Source organism: Lissotriton vulgaris, chromosome 8 (genome assembly GCF_964263255.1).
Source record: "Lissotriton vulgaris chromosome 8, aLisVul1.2, whole genome shotgun sequence".
Classification (NCBI taxonomy): domain Eukaryota; kingdom Metazoa; phylum Chordata; class Amphibia; order Caudata; family Salamandridae; genus Lissotriton; species Lissotriton vulgaris.
The window spans coordinates 1354629359-1354647591 of NC_141696.1; positions in this window are offsets into that span (position 1 = coordinate 1354629359).

Consider the following 18233-nt stretch of genomic DNA (forward strand, 5'->3'; position numbering starts at 1 on the left):
ACCCTAGAAGAATTTACATAAAGTATTTGAGTCAAGAGAAGGGCCCTGGGTAAAAGCAAAATACTGGTTAGTTATTCCTCATAGTGTGGTCTGGAGGAAAAAACGAGAGCTTATCAGGGATCCTGGGTTCCTGTTAGGGAAGAAAAGATCTTACTTGGCTCAGCACTCCTCCGTCAATGACACCTACTCGTACCGGGGTGGACCGCATATTAGTGTATCTTCAGCCCGATATTGTTTAAACACTGACAAGAAAAAACCCAGTCACGCTCATATGCGAGTAAAGACTAGACGGCGGTTGTAAGAAATGGCCACCTAGTTTTGGAAATTCGTCCGCACCATTTTGGGATTTTTAGCATCACCACTCCCCTAAACACTGCACTACACATTTTGTCACAAAAAGTGCTCCTAAGTAGTTCCGCAAGTTGCAGCATGCCCCAGACAGTAGCTATCTGGGATGGCCCCAATGATGAAGCATGTTACCTAGGGGCAACCCTTGGTGAGTAAGGGGACTCAAGAAGAGAATTTTCTCTTCTTAGTTTTGGGGCATTGTTTCGCACATTTAGGGGAACCTTTGGTTAGGTTCACTGATCTGTAATTTACAGATTCGTTATTAACTATACACATGTAATATATAGATTGATGGCAGTGGTTAAGAGAAAACGGTCAGCACCTCTGTTTAGTTTGCAACAAGTATAGTGCGATAAGTCCTCTGGCGTGCTCAATGTAAACACTGTGCCATCCGGCAGTGTTGTTCAATATATGGACAGAAATTAATCTTCCTTGCTGCAGAGCAGGCTGTGCTCTGTTATCTGGATTTCTAATAACTATACACAGTCTGGAGGATGAACCTAACGGCTACCTCCATCTCCCCCATTTTTAGGTTTCGTAACCTGGCGAGGGGCGAAGCCCCTCCCAGATCGAAATCTGTTGTTTTTAATAGTGAGGTTAGGACAGCCTCTGTTTCCAATTGGTTAGCTCCATAAATGGAGACTAGCCATTGGGAGACAGAGGCTGTCAATCGCGCTTTCTCTCGAAAACGCGATTCGGGGGCGTTTCTGGGTCTTTTTTTAAGCCCCGCCCCTTGATGCCGTGTGTCCCGGGCCGCGCTGTGATTGGCTGCCGGCCCGGGACACCCCCGTGACGTCATTCCCCGGGCCGCGCCGTGATTGGCTGCCGGCCCGGACACCCCCGTGACGTCATTCCCCGGGCCGCGCTGTGATTGGCTGCCGGCCCGGGACCTGACTTGTTTAAGGTGGAATTTACATGGTGAGATAAGGAGGGATTTGTGGCCCCTGGGAGGAAAAAGAAGAGAATCTCTGGGACTTGAGCCTCCGGGAGAGACACCCCTGTATGGTCTGCTTGAGACCCCCTCAGCTGGAGACGGAGTTCGACCTTCCCGACAACACGAGGGAGAGGAGGCCGTGGCTGTCTGCACCCCCTAGCATGCTCTCCATCAATGGGATGAGCGCCGTCTACTTCGGAAAAAAGTTGCAGGAGGCCGGATGGGAGGTAAACTGCTCCACCTTTGCTCCCCTCCCCTCTCCCACGCTCCTCTGCTGCTGGCGCAGGCTAGGATGTGAGAGATGTCCCCCAACGTGGAGGGGCACTGTATAGCGCCTCAGCCCCCCCCCCCCGCCAGACAGCCCATCACCCCGAATCACCCAGGGCCCAGCCTGCGCGCTCACCAGTGCCTGTAACATATCTTTCTCTATTCGCTCCCTTTTAATGTCTCTATCACTGCCACCTCCTTCATTAATCGCTCCGACCCCTTCAGGCAACGTTCGCGCTATATAAAATCGCTGTCTAACATCGCATGATTAAAACCACCGACTCCGCAACACCCCTCCCTGTTTTTTCGTTCGCATCAGTATAAGCGCCGCCCCCAGGTCGCTGCAACCTTCCACCCTCCATGTTGCGCAGCAGTCGCCCCTCTCTCCAGCCCCCGGACAATCGCCCCTCTCTCCTACCCTTCCTTGGATCGCCCTCCTCCCTTCCGCCGCTGTTTGCACCTCACCGACGACGTCCTTGAAGATCCCGCATTGACCCCCCTGCGCCCGCAGCACTGAACCTCCTCCCAATCTGCCCCGGAAGGATGAAGGGCCCGTGCACGACGCCTATCCCTCCGACCACTGCTCCTGGCACAGTAGACATGGCACCCCGGTGGCAGCTCCACTCTCGGATCCGCCCTCCCCCCGTCCGCATCAGCATAAGCGCCGCCCCCAGGTCGCTGCAACCTTCCACCCTCCATGTTGCGCAGCAGTCGCCCCTCTCTCCAGCCCCCGGACAATCGCCCCTCTCTCCTACTCTTCCTTGGATCGCCCTCCTCCCTTCCGCCTCTGTTTGCACCTTACCGACGACGTCCTTGCAGACCCCGCATTGACCCCCCTGCGCCCGCAGCACTGAACCTCCTCCCAATCTGCCCCGGAAGGATGAAGGGCCCGTGCACGACGCCTATCCCTCCGACCGCACCCGCCCCCCCCCCCCAACCACTGCTCCTGGCACAGTAGACATGGCACCCCGGTGGCAGCTCCACTCTCGGATCCGCCCTCCCCCTAATGCCCCTATTTATCCTTTCGCCAGACACCCTAGAAGCCCTGGTCCATCTTGCGCGACGTCCTCATCCGCCTTCCGCCCCTCATACATTCTTGACTGCCCGGAGCCGCGGCCTGTAACCCACGTGTTGACAGCCGTCTGCTCTAGTCCCTTCTTAACGACCAGACCAGACAGCTCTTCCCCCTGGGCCCCCGTCTTCGTATGTGCACGCACGAGACTCTAGCAGAGCATTGAAGCGTTGAGCCATCCCCCCACCACAGGATGCGCACCTCTCCACCCATCTCCCGTCCGCACTCCGGCATATTGCCGCGCATCTAGTATTTATTTATTTATATATTTTATCTATGCTCGCCCCGCAGATGCCAGGAGTGGGATCTTCACTCTATTGCGCGGCCGAGGTCTGTCCTTAACAATTCCCACATGAACCTCCTAACTATCCACTGCGCTGACCCATGCTTTCTTACGGGGGAGGGAGGGGCAAACTCCTTGCCTGCACCATTCCCCCCCCCCCCCCCCCCTTATCTGCCGCTCCCGGCCATGCCTGGTTGGGCAGCCTCCGCCCCCTCCCCCCCAATTTGCCAGCCCTTAGCACCATCGGCGGCCCTCCATGTTCTCATCTTACACATTCCTTTCCTTTGCTGATTCCCTCCCTCCTGTCGCCACCCCCTACCCTGTGTCTTCCTTGGCTACCTGCGTTGGTGCCCCACTACGCCCCCTACCTTTGGCGCCCTTGCCGTCTCCCATCCCCCCTGTTCCGTTATTTGCGCCCTGCCACCTCCCCCCCTCTTTCCCTCCCCCCCGCCCCCCCCAGCCCAAACCCACGCGAATTTCACCGGGACCGCGCCTGACATTCTAAGCATCCCTCGTTCAATTTATCGTTCCCCCTTCATAGCAAAGTGACACTTGTTCTTGTTCGCTCCGCTGGGCGCCCCCTAACGGCCAGCAAGAGGCGACATCGTCCTCTTACTCACCACCCCCTCCCCCCGTGCACCCCTTACCACCTAATGCACTTTTGGCCGCTCACATTTTTTACTACCTCACGTATTCCGTCCGCCCACAATTGTCACCATTACCTTTACTACCTCATGTATTTATTGCTTGCTCACAATTTTTTCCACCTCATGTATTTTGCTTGCTCACAATTGTCACCACTACCTTATGTAACGTAACGTATGCCTTCGCAATCTGCTCTTTTGCAACCTTTCTCACTATATTTCACCCCTGCCCCCTTTCAGAAGCGCCCTGACACCCCGGGCAAAGTCCGCGCCACACAAAAATGCACAACAAATAACCCCCTGACTTTCGTCCAAGCTCCGTCCTTCCCATCAGCCCTCCCGCATAATTTTCCTTTGACCCCCGCAGTCCGGGACCCTGCCGCCGCCCGCCCTGCGCCCATCCACCTTTTGTCATCTCCCGAGCCCTCCCTTCGAAAACAGAGCCCCCACTGCTTCGAGAGCTGCCCAGCCCCCCCCCCCCCCCCCCCCCCTCGCCGACGAATGCGCACTTCACATCAGAGTGAGTTAGCTAGGGGCCAGTTTATTGCCTATGAAAACCCTGTATGTGCGTTACGTTTGGTGCTGTCCTTTATGCGTTGGTACTTATGTGACTTTTAACTTAAACTTATTTATATTTCTTCACATTCATACTGCCGGACAAAACAGTGACAGTTCCCTCTGCTATTACTACTCATCCGCTTGACGCCCGGAGGCTGTGCCTTCCCTCGGAAACAGAGCCCCCAGTCCCCAGAACCAGCCCCTCCCCTCTTGTTACGCCAAACTTCGATCCTCAGCCCCATGACACTAAGGGGCATCTACTACCCGGCCCCCATCTCAGTAACCTTTAAACCAGCATCCAGCCCTTCCACTCCGTCCTCCTTTTACCCGCCGCCTGGGGGGGTGTGCACTTCTACACACTTATCCTGGCCCACATCCCCAACCGCCCCTTGAATATCCCTGAGCCCCCCACAACCCCCCCCCACCCCATGGAAGAGCACACCCTCTACTTCTGGCCCCTCTGGCCACCATCCTTCCATGCCCTTTCTTATTCTAACCTTGCGCTCGAGCCCTCCCGTGGGCCACCCCTCCCCAGGACTTCGCACCTGACCGACTCATGACGCTGCACCTCTTCTCCTGCCAAAATTCCCCGGAGAAAGAGGGCCTTGTGCCCACCCTTAAATAGCCCTTATCTCCCTACCACATTCCTACCTTAAATTTATGGCTGAGCTGGCCCAGCCCCAATGCTTGGTGGGCCCGCTCTTTCTCTTCTTCTTGCCTTTGCTCCCCTTATCTCCCGCCCATCATTGGTGCTCGGGCTCTGCCTCCCGGGGGTGGCCTCCACTGAGACCCCCGGTCCAGCCACTGTCCCCCTCCCCCTGGGGAGTGGGGGGGCCGAACCAAGGGGCAGGGTGGACGGATCAAGTGGCGGTGTCCGGGGCGCGTCAGCTCTCAGGCATCCCTGGGACCACCGCGAACGGAGGGCCGTTTGAGGAGGTCTGCGGCTGGCAGGGAAGGAGGGGAGATATACTCCCCCCCAGACAGCCCCCAGTCAGGGCGCATTTAGCGCCTGCTCGCAAACATGAATACTGTTTGTTTGCTCCCCCCTCCCGCTGTTGTTATTGGGACTCCAAAGATAGCAGTTTCACCTTTCCATAATGGCCCCCCACTGTTCCTTCCCAGAGTTCCTATTGTCGCCACTTGTTAATTGTCTCCTCTCTGTCTATCCATGTTCCCGCAGACGCTGTTGAGTACTGACTGGGGTGCGTAACCGGTCCGTATGTGTGCGTCAGGGAGGAGGTGAAGCCTGTGCACGACTTTGGTCGACCTCGAGCAACGAGAGTCGGAAAAGGGAACAGTGTATAGATAGGCGTCCACTACGGGCTGCAAAAATATTGTGGGGAGATGTAAGAGAGGACTGACAGGGTGAGGAACCCTGCAAGGATAGCCAGCCGTGAACTGGAGCTCCTGGTAGAACTGAGGGCTTTGGCACAGGCAGCCCGACATTTGAGGAAGCCGGTGTGAGGTCTACTGAGCTCCTCCTACCATTGGTTTCAGAGTTTGGATTTTCATGGCGGTCTCTGGGGTAGAGCCGCAGCAGCATGTCGGGAAGTCGCGAGGAAGTGCGCAGGAAACTGGCCGAGATCATCAACCACTGGAATAACAACCGGTTGGACCTGTTCGAAATCAGCCAACCTACTGAGGTATGTCACAAGCCCCATTCCCAGATATCAGCTGCACCCGGGACTAGTTGCACAGTAAAATCCAATAAAGACACTGCACATGGCGATCAAGTGCATACGGGGATCAACTGCAGCCAAAGATCCAATATACTTTAGCGATCCACTGCAATCTTTACCATGTGATTAATGGACATCTGACACAATTCGAACGCAACAGTCACAACACCCAAGGGCCTACTCCACACGTCTTACCTAACCCTAACCCCACAGCGTTTGAGACACACCCACCCTGTCAGTTAGGCTAGTGCAGGTTCCTGGGTACCAATGCTCATAGAAGGTATTCTGGGAGTTGTTTTCGTTTGAGTGGCAGGCCGGATACCAATGGTTTGTTCAGAATAGCCAAGCACTGGAAACATGGCTGTGCTTGCTTCCCTGCCCCTGCCCGTGCTTGCTCCCCTGCAACCTGGCTGTGCTTGCTCCCCTGCCACCTGGCTGTGCTTGCTCCCCTGCCACCTGGCTGTGCTTGCTCCCCTGCCACCTGGCTGTGCTTGCTCCCCTGCCCCCTGCCCGTGCTTGCTCCCCTGCCACCTGGCTGTGCTTGCTCCCCTGCCACCTGGCTGTGCTTGCTTGCTTCCCTGCCACCTGGCTGTGCTTGCTTGCTTGCTTCCCTGCCCCCTCGCTGTGCTTGCTCTCCTGAGTGTGTGTGTGGCTTTGGGTGGGTGTGTGTGTTTTTGTGTGGCATTTGCCAGAGATTAAACTATTGGCATTGTAAATGTAATGTATGTGTCTTGTAAAGCGCACTGCTGCCCTGAGGCGTCGTGGCGCTGTAGACCGCTGGGGAACCCGTCCTGGCTATCCCTGTGAGATGGTCCCTACTGGGTATCTCCAAGGTGAATCCAGGCATCCCCGGTGTTTGTGGGGGGCCGTTGTAGAGATGAGGCAAGCTAATGCCCAGAGTTGCCGAGTGTGATCCCTGGTTAGAGTAGGCACCGAGGCGAGAATTATCGAGTCCGCTGACCCTGCTGCGTCAGGAATTGAACCCTGGTCCCGGGCCGTTCTCTGCTTCCGGGTCTGCCGCCTCTAAACAGTGAGCCACACCACTCCACAATGACAATGCAATTTATTTATCTGTTTTCAAAACCAACACATAAATACAAATGTTGTCATTTACAATGCCAATAGCTCAAACTTTTCAAAAGGCGAAACCGTTGCATTGTAAATGCTTGTTTATTATTGTATCTGAAATACTCCAACCTTATAGTTTCCAATTTTGATTTGCACAAGCAGTTCCTGCTGCTCCTATGGAGAGACCAGGTGTGTGTGTGTTCATGGTACTCTCTTTCGGATTGTCTGCCACCTCCTGGCATTTTTCTGAATTCCTCAAGCCAGCTGTGGCATGGCTGTGGACGATGCTGTGTCTGACTAATAATATATCTAGAATATATTATTTTAATGGCACAAGCAGGAGCACTTTGTTGAACAATATCTGGATGGCAGTGCAACTCATAGAGGATCTGGGATTTCTCCTAAATGGATTGCACCATGAATATGGAAGGCAGACGGTCAGTGCCACACAATATTTAGGACAAAATATTGCAACCGGTAAGTATAGATATTCTATACCTAACTCCGCATAAATGCACCATTGCAATATGAACATTTTCTATTTTTTCACATTCTTAATGGGAAGAGAGCCGTCAAATATTGAGTCATCGGTCTAATAAACATTAAGCACATCCTTGATGTAAAGACAGTACTGCACTACCAATAAAGTTTCGGACTATTACACCACTTTCACTCGAACTCCACTCACCCCCCCCCTTCCTGTTAATTCAACTAGTAAGGCGCACCAATTGCCCCACACTTTGACCCCATGGCAATGCGTATATTTTCGAGGTAGTCGGATATGGAGTTTGGAATAGTAAATCTATCCTTTCTTATATACACATACCTTTCGTTATTTTCTCCGTGGATGTTCTGTTCATGAAATTCTTGCAGGTCGATAGTCAGAAGTACATTCCTCGTAAACCAGGAGAAATGAGACATCCTCCCAAAGGAATTATTGGGTTTCCTCATAGATGTGGAAGAAGTGATACTGCAGCTTCCCCCAGAAAGATTGAGTGCCCAGGAAGCAGTTCCGACAGGTCCTTTCAGTGCACATGATTTCACCAAGATCCCTAGTCAGGTTGGTAGATCTCCTGACTTCACCCATTCAGGCCATCCTACAGGCCGTGCACTACCAAGGCCTGCAACACTAAAGATAAGGCACCTTTAGAAGGATCCTTCTTACTCATTTGAGATTCAGATTTCACAAGAAACCAGGATGGAAATTTTCAGGTAACTGGAACACATGGAGGTGTGGAAAGACCATGGGATCTTCGGATTGGCTCCAGACAAAATCATAGCAGCCAATGGAGTTGGGAGTACTGATGTACAACATTTTCCACTGGAGGTTGCTGGTCAAAAGACCAGTTGGGGGCTCCACATTAACTGCCTAGAGCTGTTGGCAGATTCATTCACGATTTCAGTGCCTCAAAAGGCAGGATAACATATTGCATATTGCTGAGGATGGAAAACATTTCATAAGTATGGTACATCAACCACATAGGAGGAACCAGCTCAAAAAGACTGGCAGATGTGGCCAAAGTCTTCTAGCACTTTTGTCTGCAGGCAAGGCCGTTCGTCTCCCAGGACTGAAGGACTCAGTGGCGCACTGGAACTCCTGATTCCTGAAGGACCCCAGTGATTGACAGCTCCACTGGCAGGTCTTCAGGGAGCTCATGGGCAGATGGTAGCGTGGGGTGTCCACAGAGAAAGTTAGTCACCTCCAGCTGAATGCTTAAGTACCTCTGCTTTTCAGCTGCAGACCGGACCCGTAGGTGGCTCAGGTGAAAACCTTCCTGCAAAACTGGGGCAAAGGGCTGAACTATGTCTTTCCGCTCTTTCCTAATGATATCTTAAGTGGCAGTCCGAAGGCAGCAAACACAACTGGTTCTGGTGACTCCATTTTGGAAGACTCGGGCTTTATTTTTGGCCCTTCTGGGAATGACATGTTGCTGACCTGTCTCTCTTTCCCTCTTCCATGCACATCTTCTGGATTGGGGAGAAGGGGGGCGAGGACATCATCTCATGATTCAGGACAACTCTCTACCTCATGGCATTTCGAATTTCATGGAGAGATGGATCCTTCCAGGACTTTTTGCAGAGGGCTTCCTCCTTTATTGAGTAATCCTAGTGAGCAGGTACTCATGAGTGGTACTGAGCAGCATGGTATTCTTGGTGTGCTTGCTATGCCGAAAAAGATACTGATGCCGTAGGGACTGACATTGTTCACATCCTGACCTTCCTTTCAGCATTAGATGAAACAAGGAGAGCCTACCAGACAATAAATTTGTTCCAATCTGCTATCACAGCCAGTCATACAATGGTCGCAAGGAGAGCCTACCAGACAATACATTTGTTCCAATCTGCTATCACAGCCAGTCATATAATGGTCGCAGATAGACCTGTGGGTTGTCAAATGGAGAAACATATAGCACTTGGCCATGAATGCCAAGACGTAAGACTGAGAAAATAAATGAATGGGAGGAAGCAATGGGATGATTAGGCAGTAGCAGCTGCTACAGGATGGGTGTGGTGGGGAGGGGGAGGGAGAGGAATATCATAAAAAAAAGAAATTACCGTTAACGGCCAGCCATCACCTCTCCCCCGTCCTCCGTCCTCGTCCTCTTCATCTTCCTGTCCCATCGGCAGCAGGAGGCACCCGGACAGACAGGCTCGCCTGATCCAATCACAATGCTGCAATGCACCTTTGTGATTGGTCTGAGCGCCGTGGATCGGTGCTCAGACTGGAACAGGGAGCCTGTGCATGTTCATGACCAGGCTGTGTAATGAAGCCTGGAGGAAACTTGGAAAGTGCGCATCAACTGTTTGTTCAGCCCAAGAGGGCTGGCCAAATGGTTCATGCTCACTTGGGGAATGCACACTACTCCTCCTCTGCTCTAGCCAGCCCCGCCCCGCCTCTCACTCCAATAGGGAAAATAAAATAATGCCTATATCTTATTATCATTTTATTTTTCCTTTTAAGTAGTGGGACAACACTCCTCTCCTTTAGTGGAGGAGCCGCCACTGAGAATAGGGAAATATGATTCCAGAATATAGACTGAACAATAACATGAACAAGGAGACAAGGTCGTACATTTACAGGCTTGGTTGGTTAAGAGGGAAAGGGGGAACAAGACATTATCTGCTATAAGAGATGATGCAGAACAACCACTACAAGACCAAAAAGCCATAAACAATAGATTCAGAGAATGTTATGCTACTCTATATTTTCAACAAACACATACTGATGACAGTACAATTGAGGAACTATTGAAGGAAGACTGACTTCCTGGGGTAGCTGTAGAATTAAGAAACAAACTTAAAGCTCGAGTGGATGTAGACAATATAGAGTGAGCTATATAGCACTTGGGAACAGGTTCAACGCTGGAAATTCCAATCCAATCCAAAATTTCTTTATTTCGGCCATTTAAAACCATAAAAGATACAGTAAAAACATTTAAAACACATGAAAGCATACAATATAAAAAAAGAAAAAAAGCACAGTGCAGGAAAACAAGGGATTAATTGAATCAGTTCATAATAGACTCTGGAGTTAAAACCCAATTAGCTACAGTTCAGTGCAGTTCATTCCACAGTTGGGAGTTAAAAGTTACCCTTTCAATATTTTTCCCCTTATCTTCCACATGGCCATTAGGTACTTGGCTACGGCAAAGACAATAAAGTGCAAGGTACTTGTCTTCAGAATTCTGTACGATTCTAAATAGTTCCTGAAGCCCAGATTATTACATAATGGCACTAGCCAGTACTTTCTCGGTTTGCTGTAGGCAGGGCAGGGCAGGGCAGAAAAAAAGCACGTGTAGATCATCCTCCACATTCATGCTGCACCCAGGGCAGATTTTGTCGTCCAGCGTTGTCCATTTGCTTGTGAAAGATTTGAGGGGCAATGTACCAAACCTCCACTGGATAAAGAGTTTCCTTGTGGTGATAGAGAATATGATGTCCATATACCCTTCAAAGCAGAAAGAACTTTTGGTGTCCAGGAATTGTTCGGTGAGGGAGCCAATTTTCGGGGCACACACGAGCGAAATTAGGCTCTTGTCTTTAAAAATCTTAGTGAGCCTTTTGCGGGACAAGCCTAAACAGCCTCCTTCAGGGTTATCCCACAGATCAGACAGACCCAGTCGATAGAATCCCCAGCGTTTGTCACGTCCCCAGCGTGCCCCTTGATGCGGCACAATTGCGTAATTGGCGCTTCACATGGCATGAAGGGCGGACACACGCTCACAGCGCGGACACAGGCCCACAGCGTTTGTCACGGCCCCAGCGTGCCCCTTGATGCGGCGCAATTACGACTCACATGGCATGAAGGGCAGAACGTACCACACGCCCCCAGCACACGCCCACAGCAGGACACAGAAGGGACTACTTTGCTGGCACGGTTCTTTTACCTTTTAAATGTATATGGTGGCAGTCTGCGTAGCCTATGTCCTTCTGCTGCAACTGCCCTTTCCAACGCTGTATTGGGTGTTGGGATTGGTGCTGTGGTTACTGAGATTACCCGCCTCAAAGGTTTGGGCTCTCTCTTTATAATATTAGTATGGATGGATGCCACACCTATGGTAGGCCCATGGTACCCCTATGAGCAGGGTGCAGTGTATGTGAAGGTTTGGACATGCACTGGTGTGTGTGGCATGTCCTGATAGTGAACTACAGTGCAATTCGTTTTTCACTATTGAAAGGCTATCTGTCCCATAGGTTAGAATAGGAGATATGTTGTAACATCTTACAAGTATAACTTTCCCTTTCCTTTTAGTAAAGATAATTTTTATATTGTGTGGTTTAAAATGCCACTTTTAGAAAGTAGGCATTTATGTGTTTAACCATCCTGTGTGCCTCTGCTGTGTTGTGGATTGATTGTTTGACTTTGGAGTGACAGGGGCTGGAAATGTGCATTCACTGTAGACAGCCACTGGGGGTTGATGTGTGTCCTGCCTTTCCTGGATGAGTCAGGGCTGGGCTGAATAGACCTGGGCTGCATTTGGAGTAGTGAGAGGAGATTCCCCTGCACCTGAATAGGCTTGGCCTGCTTCTGTCTTTGGCAGAGAAAGGAATGGACTGAACTTTCTGCAACTAATTTGTTTGAGTTTCTTCAAGGACTGGAGGTAGAGCTTGCCCCCTATTTAAAAAGTCCCTGACTTCTAATTTGCCACCTGGTAAAGAAAATGGGGGCACCGCTCTTAAAGTACACGAAGCACTTCCACATCCAACATCGCAGCCGAGGCCGACCAACGGCAGCCCCATCATCCGCCGATCTTCGACAGCCGCCGCAGCTTGCACCGTGACCGTCAGCAATGCAACGAGCACCGCCCCACTTTGCACCCCAGCCCTGGTCTCTCTGATGCTGTTGGGTGACCGGTCCTTGGATTCTTGATTCCGGTCTGGGAAAGACATGGCTTGGTAGTTCGGACTGGACTGTTCCCATGGGGTACAGGGTCAGAGCTGATTTGCATATAGCCAGTGTCTAACCCAGGGTGGTGTGGAGTGCAAAAAAACGATGGATTTAGGCCCAGATCCTTGTACTGGGGTGAATGTATGACATTGTTCTACATTCTGTCCATCAACTGTGTTTTTTGCAATTTTCACCCCGAGTGTGCTGGGTATACTCAGACGTGAGTCCCAGGCTCTCCACACCACTGGAGTCAAGCTATCCAGGCTGAATAAAGGCTGATAGCCAGAAACCGGTCCTTGGATGCTTGATTCCGGTCTGGGAAAGACATGGCTTGGTAGTTCGGACTGGACTGTTCCCATGGGGCACAGGGTCAGAGCTGATTTGCATATAGCCAGTGTCTAACCCAGGGTGGTGTGGAGTGCAAAAAAACGATGGATTTAGGCCCAGATCCTTGTACTGGGGTGAATGTATGACATTGTTCTACATTCTGTCCATCAACTGTGTTTTTTGCAATTTTCACCCCGAGTGTGCTGGGTATACTCAGACGTGAGTCCCAGGCTCTCCACACCACTGGAGTCAAGCTATCCAGGCTGAATGAAGGCTGATAGCCAGAAACCGGTCCTTGGATGCTTGATTCCGGTCTGGGAAAGACATGGCTTGGTAGTTCGGACTGGACTGTTCCCATGGGGCACAGGGTCAGAGCTGATTTGCATATAGCCAGTGTCTAACCCAGGGTGGTGTGGAGTGCAAAAAAACGATAGATTTAGGCCCAGATCCTTGTACTGAGGTGAATGTATGACATTGTTCTACATTCTATCCATCAACTGTGTTTTTTGCAATTTTCACCCCGAGTGTGCTGGGTATACTCAGACGTGAGTCCCAGGCTCTCCACACCACTGGAGTCAAGCTATCCAGGCTGAATGAAGGCTGATAGCCAGAAACCGGTCCTTGGATGCTTGATTCCGGTCTGGGAAAGACATGGCTTGGTAGTTCGGACTGGACTGTTCCCATGGGGCACAGGGTCAGAGCTGATTTGCATATAGCCAGTGTCTAACCCAGGGTGGTGTGGAGTGCAAAAAAACGATGGATTTAGGCCCAGATCCTTGTACTGGGGTGAATGTATGACATTGTTCTACATTCTGTCCATCAACTGTGTTTTTTGCTGTTGGGTGACCGTCACCAAGCCGCTGCCTGCACTGCAACCTGAGGGCACCGCACGCCTCATTGCTCCACTACGCATCACAGCCTTGATGACTGCCTCCACCTGAACACACCGCCGCAGTCAGCCACAACAAAAGGTACTGTTTTCAAGTCTAGACACTGACACCGCTCTGCACTGACACTGTTGACCGACACTGTTGGATCTGGTTCTTTTCAGCACCGCAGTAGCACCGGATGGAGCTACCAACATCAAGGAACTACATTTTTAAGGGTATTCTTGCAAAGTGCATATTATGAGTATTGTATGTTTTGGTCTTGATTTCCACAGATAAATATTGGATATTTTTCTAAAGTGGTGTGGCGTCCTTTTGCGATCGTTTTCACTGTATTACTGTTGGTTATGTGCAAATGCTTCATATACTGCCTCTGAGATAAGCCTGGCTGCTCATGCCAAGCTACAAAGGGGGTCAGCAAGGGTTATTTCAGTGGTGTATCCCCCTTATCCCGCCTAGGAAGAAGGGTTCCTACTTGGACAGAGTAACAGTCTGACCCCCAGTTCTAACTTTGGTTGTCAGCGGTGAGGATAGGACTTGTGTTTGCACTTGACCTACAGTGAATGCTGTACACTACTGCCATATTGCAGACCATTACGTACCACATACTGTTTCTTTTTTTGGTCTATTTTTGATCTTGCCATTTGTTGGGAACATTCTATTGCATCATGCCTGAGTCAAAATCATCATCAGTTGCAACCCTAGAAGTAAGCCTTTGAGGAGGAAAGGTTGGAAACCTACAACTTCAAGGAGTTGAAGGCTATTTGTAAACCCTTAAAGTCTAAATCAGAGGCCTCACCAGAAAAGAGGAGCTACAAAAGTCACTGAGGGCCTGGATAGCAGCCAGACATGCTAATGAGTAATCTGGAGATCTTGGTATGTTGGCGGAGGAGCCTACTCCAAGGGTTGATGTGCTTTTGGGCGGGGGGGGTCCGGAAGCAGTGGCTTGTCCACAGAGGAGCTGGAGGACAGGCGGGAAGCAAGGAGAGATATTCGTACCAAGAGGGGTAGAGAGGAAAGCCGAAATTGAAAATGCATGCAGGGGCATAAAATATGTTAGTAAAACTGCCCTCACTCACACACAAATCTGCGTGTGACATGCTTCAACATCGGGTCTGCTTACAACACACCCTGGCGTAGCCATGCACAGGATGGAGCATAGGGAAGGGGTAAACAAACAACATAAATAACATAAACAGTACTCATAAAAGGATGAGTAAAGTGGTACCAACCCAGACTGGGAACAGTGATAGAAATTAGTGCAGTGAAAGAGAAGTCTGATAACTGGCTCATGGGTAACCTATTAATCCATTTTATTCCAGGGTCCCACGGAGAGGATTAAAAGTTCAAGATGGATGGATGGATGGGCTTGTTCGAGAGAATACTAGGAACTCACAACAACCCTCCTTAGACTGCCAATGTCAACATGTTTCAACCGTAGTTGGTGTGCCCATACTAACGGGTCACGTCGGTCTTCATCAGGACTTCTAACAGTCCCAGTCAATTACCAGGGTACACAAATACAGCATTCTTTTTTTTTTAAACAGATTTTATTGGTTGCATGGTAGGAACATATCAAGTAATTCTCTGACATCCAGAGACAATCACTAGACAAGTTATCAAGGACATTGACATGCAAGCATTTTCATTGGCGATTAAGCAGTTGATTTGACAAACAAAGAAATGCATTGTTGCACAACCCCCCCTCCCCTCCCCACCTACCCTCAACTCCCCCCTCCCTCCTGCGCGCGCCGCTGCCTACTCCGTCTGTGCTGTGCTAAGCGTGCTACAATGTCCGCCCATATCACAGGCTATCAGGCTGTTAGGTTAGCTGTAAGACATCTTCCTCCGGGGACGGGTCCAGGTCCAGGCCCCGATAGTCCGCCCACCGCTTCCATATTCTGTAATGCTTGAGCGGGCACCCCCTAGCTACATATACTGGCTGTTCCAGGCCCATACAAAAGTCCATTCCGTTCTGCCAAGCTATGAGTGAAGGGGCGCGGGGCGCCTTCCAAGATCTGGCAATGTCCCTTTTGGCCAAGGTCAGCCCCAACAGTAGTAAATGGTGATTATACCGATTGCCCCCAACTCCAGCCAGCACATGAAGAAGAGCTAGTTTAGGGTCTTTCTGCAGTTCCCAGGCCAGGACCTCATTCAAACAACAAAACACTCTATCCCAGAACCGCTGGAGAACCCTGCAGTCCCACACTGTGTGCAGCAGCGTCCCCACCTCTGTGCTGCACCTAAGACAATTTGGGGATGCAATCAATCCCGCTCACCACAAGCGCTGTCTAGTGTAGTACGTACGATGAAGGTACCTGAATTGTATCAGTCGCAAGCGCGTGAAAATGGCCGCTCCCCTGGGCCCCTCCAGTGCCTCCACCCAATCCTCCTCGTCTAGCTCCCCAACATCCCGCTCCCACTGGGTCCTGAGATGGGCAAGGTCTGAGGCGCTGTGACGTACTAGGGTTTGATATATGCGGGATATCTTTTTGTCTGGCAGTTCTCCCATAAAGACTTTGGCCTCGATAGGACTAAAGTCTGGTATGTCTTCCACTCCCTGGAGATACGGGGTCAGAGCATGTCGGAATTGGAGGTATTTATAAAATTGGGCATGTGGCATTTCGAACTCCTCCGGCAGCGTGGCAAAGGACTTGAGCACACCCCCAGAGATGACATCACCCAAGGTAGAGATGCCTATCGTGTCCCAATTCCGGAAGCCCACTAGAGCCGCTAGCTGAGGTAATCTTCCATTCTGCCACAACGGGGTCTCTGGGGTCAGGACATTCCACCAGCCCACCCTGCGCAGGGCCTGCCGCCAGATCTGAAAGACCACCTGCGTGACGGATGGTAGGGATCTCCGAAGAGATGCCGAGTATAGTAGCGCTTGTAGGGAGGCATAGCCCATTAGGGTTCGCTCCACCGCATAAGCAGGATCCCCACTGTCAGCGCACCACCAGTCATTCAGTACTAGGAGGTGGGATGCCTGATAATATGACAGAACGTCCGACGTGGCAAGGCCTCCTGTATATGTGGAGCGAAAACAAGTCCGCAACGCAACCCGCACTGTGCCCCCCTCCCACAGAAAGCCACTCAATGCCGCGTTCAGGCGCCGGAACCAAGATTGGGGAACCAACGCCGGATGATTCTGAAATTGATACAGTAAGCGCGGGAGCGCAACCATCTTAAAAATGGCAGATCTGCCCTGAATGGAGAGCGGCTTCCTGGCCCATGCCTTGAGATCCTCACGTGTGCGTTCCCATACTGGGGAAATATTACGCTCCAGGGCTATGGACGCATCCTCCGTGAGGTATACTCCCAAATATTTCACTCCATCTACGGCCACCTGAATCCCGTCGGCCCACTCACCAATTGGTTGCAGGCCCCCTAGAGTCCAGAGGGTGGACTTCCTGGGGTTCATGTAGAGACCCGAGGTTTCTCCAAAGATTTGTAAAATCCGCAGAATGAGAGGCCCCGAACGATCCAAGTCGGTGAGGAAAAATAGCACGTCGTCGGCGTATAGGGCTATCCTATCCGCCACACCAGTCGACCTCTGAAAAACCCTCAATTGGGCATCGATCCGCACCCATGCCGCAAGGGGTTCCATTGCGAGTGCAAAGAGGTACGGGGAGAGTGGGCACCCGTGCCTAGTCCCCCGCTTGATACCAAAAGAACGGGAGATCCCACCGCCCACGCGCACCACTGCCGTCAGGTCCGTGTAAAGGAGCTGTATATATGCCAAGAATCAGGGGCCCAGGTTCAAGCGGCCCAAAAGGGCAAATAAATACGTCCAGCTCAGGGAGTCGAACGCCCTATCCATGTCTGCCAGCAGCAGCGCAGCCCGTTCTCCCAGACCCCGCCAGGCTGAAATCCCAACTTGAGCTTGCCTGATATTATGCCGAGTGGCTCGCTGAGGCATAAAGCCGGCTTGGTCCGGGTGGACCAGGTCCGTGATATGGGGCTTGCGTCTATTAGCGAGGGCCTTCGCTAGTATCTTGGCCTCGGTATTAAGCAGCGAGATAGATCGGTAGGACTCGTGTCTCTCCAGGGGGCGCCCTGGCTACAAATACAGCATTCTTGGCGTGTGGAGGCAATTCCTACACAGGACGTTGGCGAGCCGACTGGGCGTGTACCACCTGCGGGACAGTTGTGTCCTTAGGGGGTCTCCTCGTACGCCGCCAGTTCAAGCTTCGCATGTCAGTAAACTCGTACTTGTATACCGTGTAAGGGGAGGAGGGGTACCCAAAGGAGGGTGGGGACCCACTAGGGGACAGTGAGATGGTCCCAGGAACCCAGGTGCCTGCAAACATTAAGAAGTAAAGCGCCTGGGTGGTCATCAATAGGAAAAGGGTAGAGGCTCTCAGAGATAATGGAGCAAGTGTGGCTTCAATCCGGTGTCACCTGGTCTCTGAGGAGCAAGTAGTCCCCGGGCATTCCACCAAGTAGTTGCTGTGGACAACTCAGAGCACCAGTCTATGGTGACTCGGGTTTGCTTTGAATGGAGGGGGGTCTCAGGTCCCTTGATGGTAGTTGTGAGCACTACCATGTCTGTAGATTGTCTGCTAGGTAACAACCTGGAGCAGTCCTTGTGGAAGGATGTAGAACTCAGGTCACCCTTGGGGCTGCTTTTGTTGCCCGAGTGGGCATGCGTGACCACTCGGTCCAGGACAGCCAGTAAGGGTGATTAGAAGTAAGTATGGGCTGAAAATTTGTTCCGCTCGCAGAATTTGCGAATTTTTGGCAATTTCATAATCCGCGAATCGCGTGAAATTGCCAA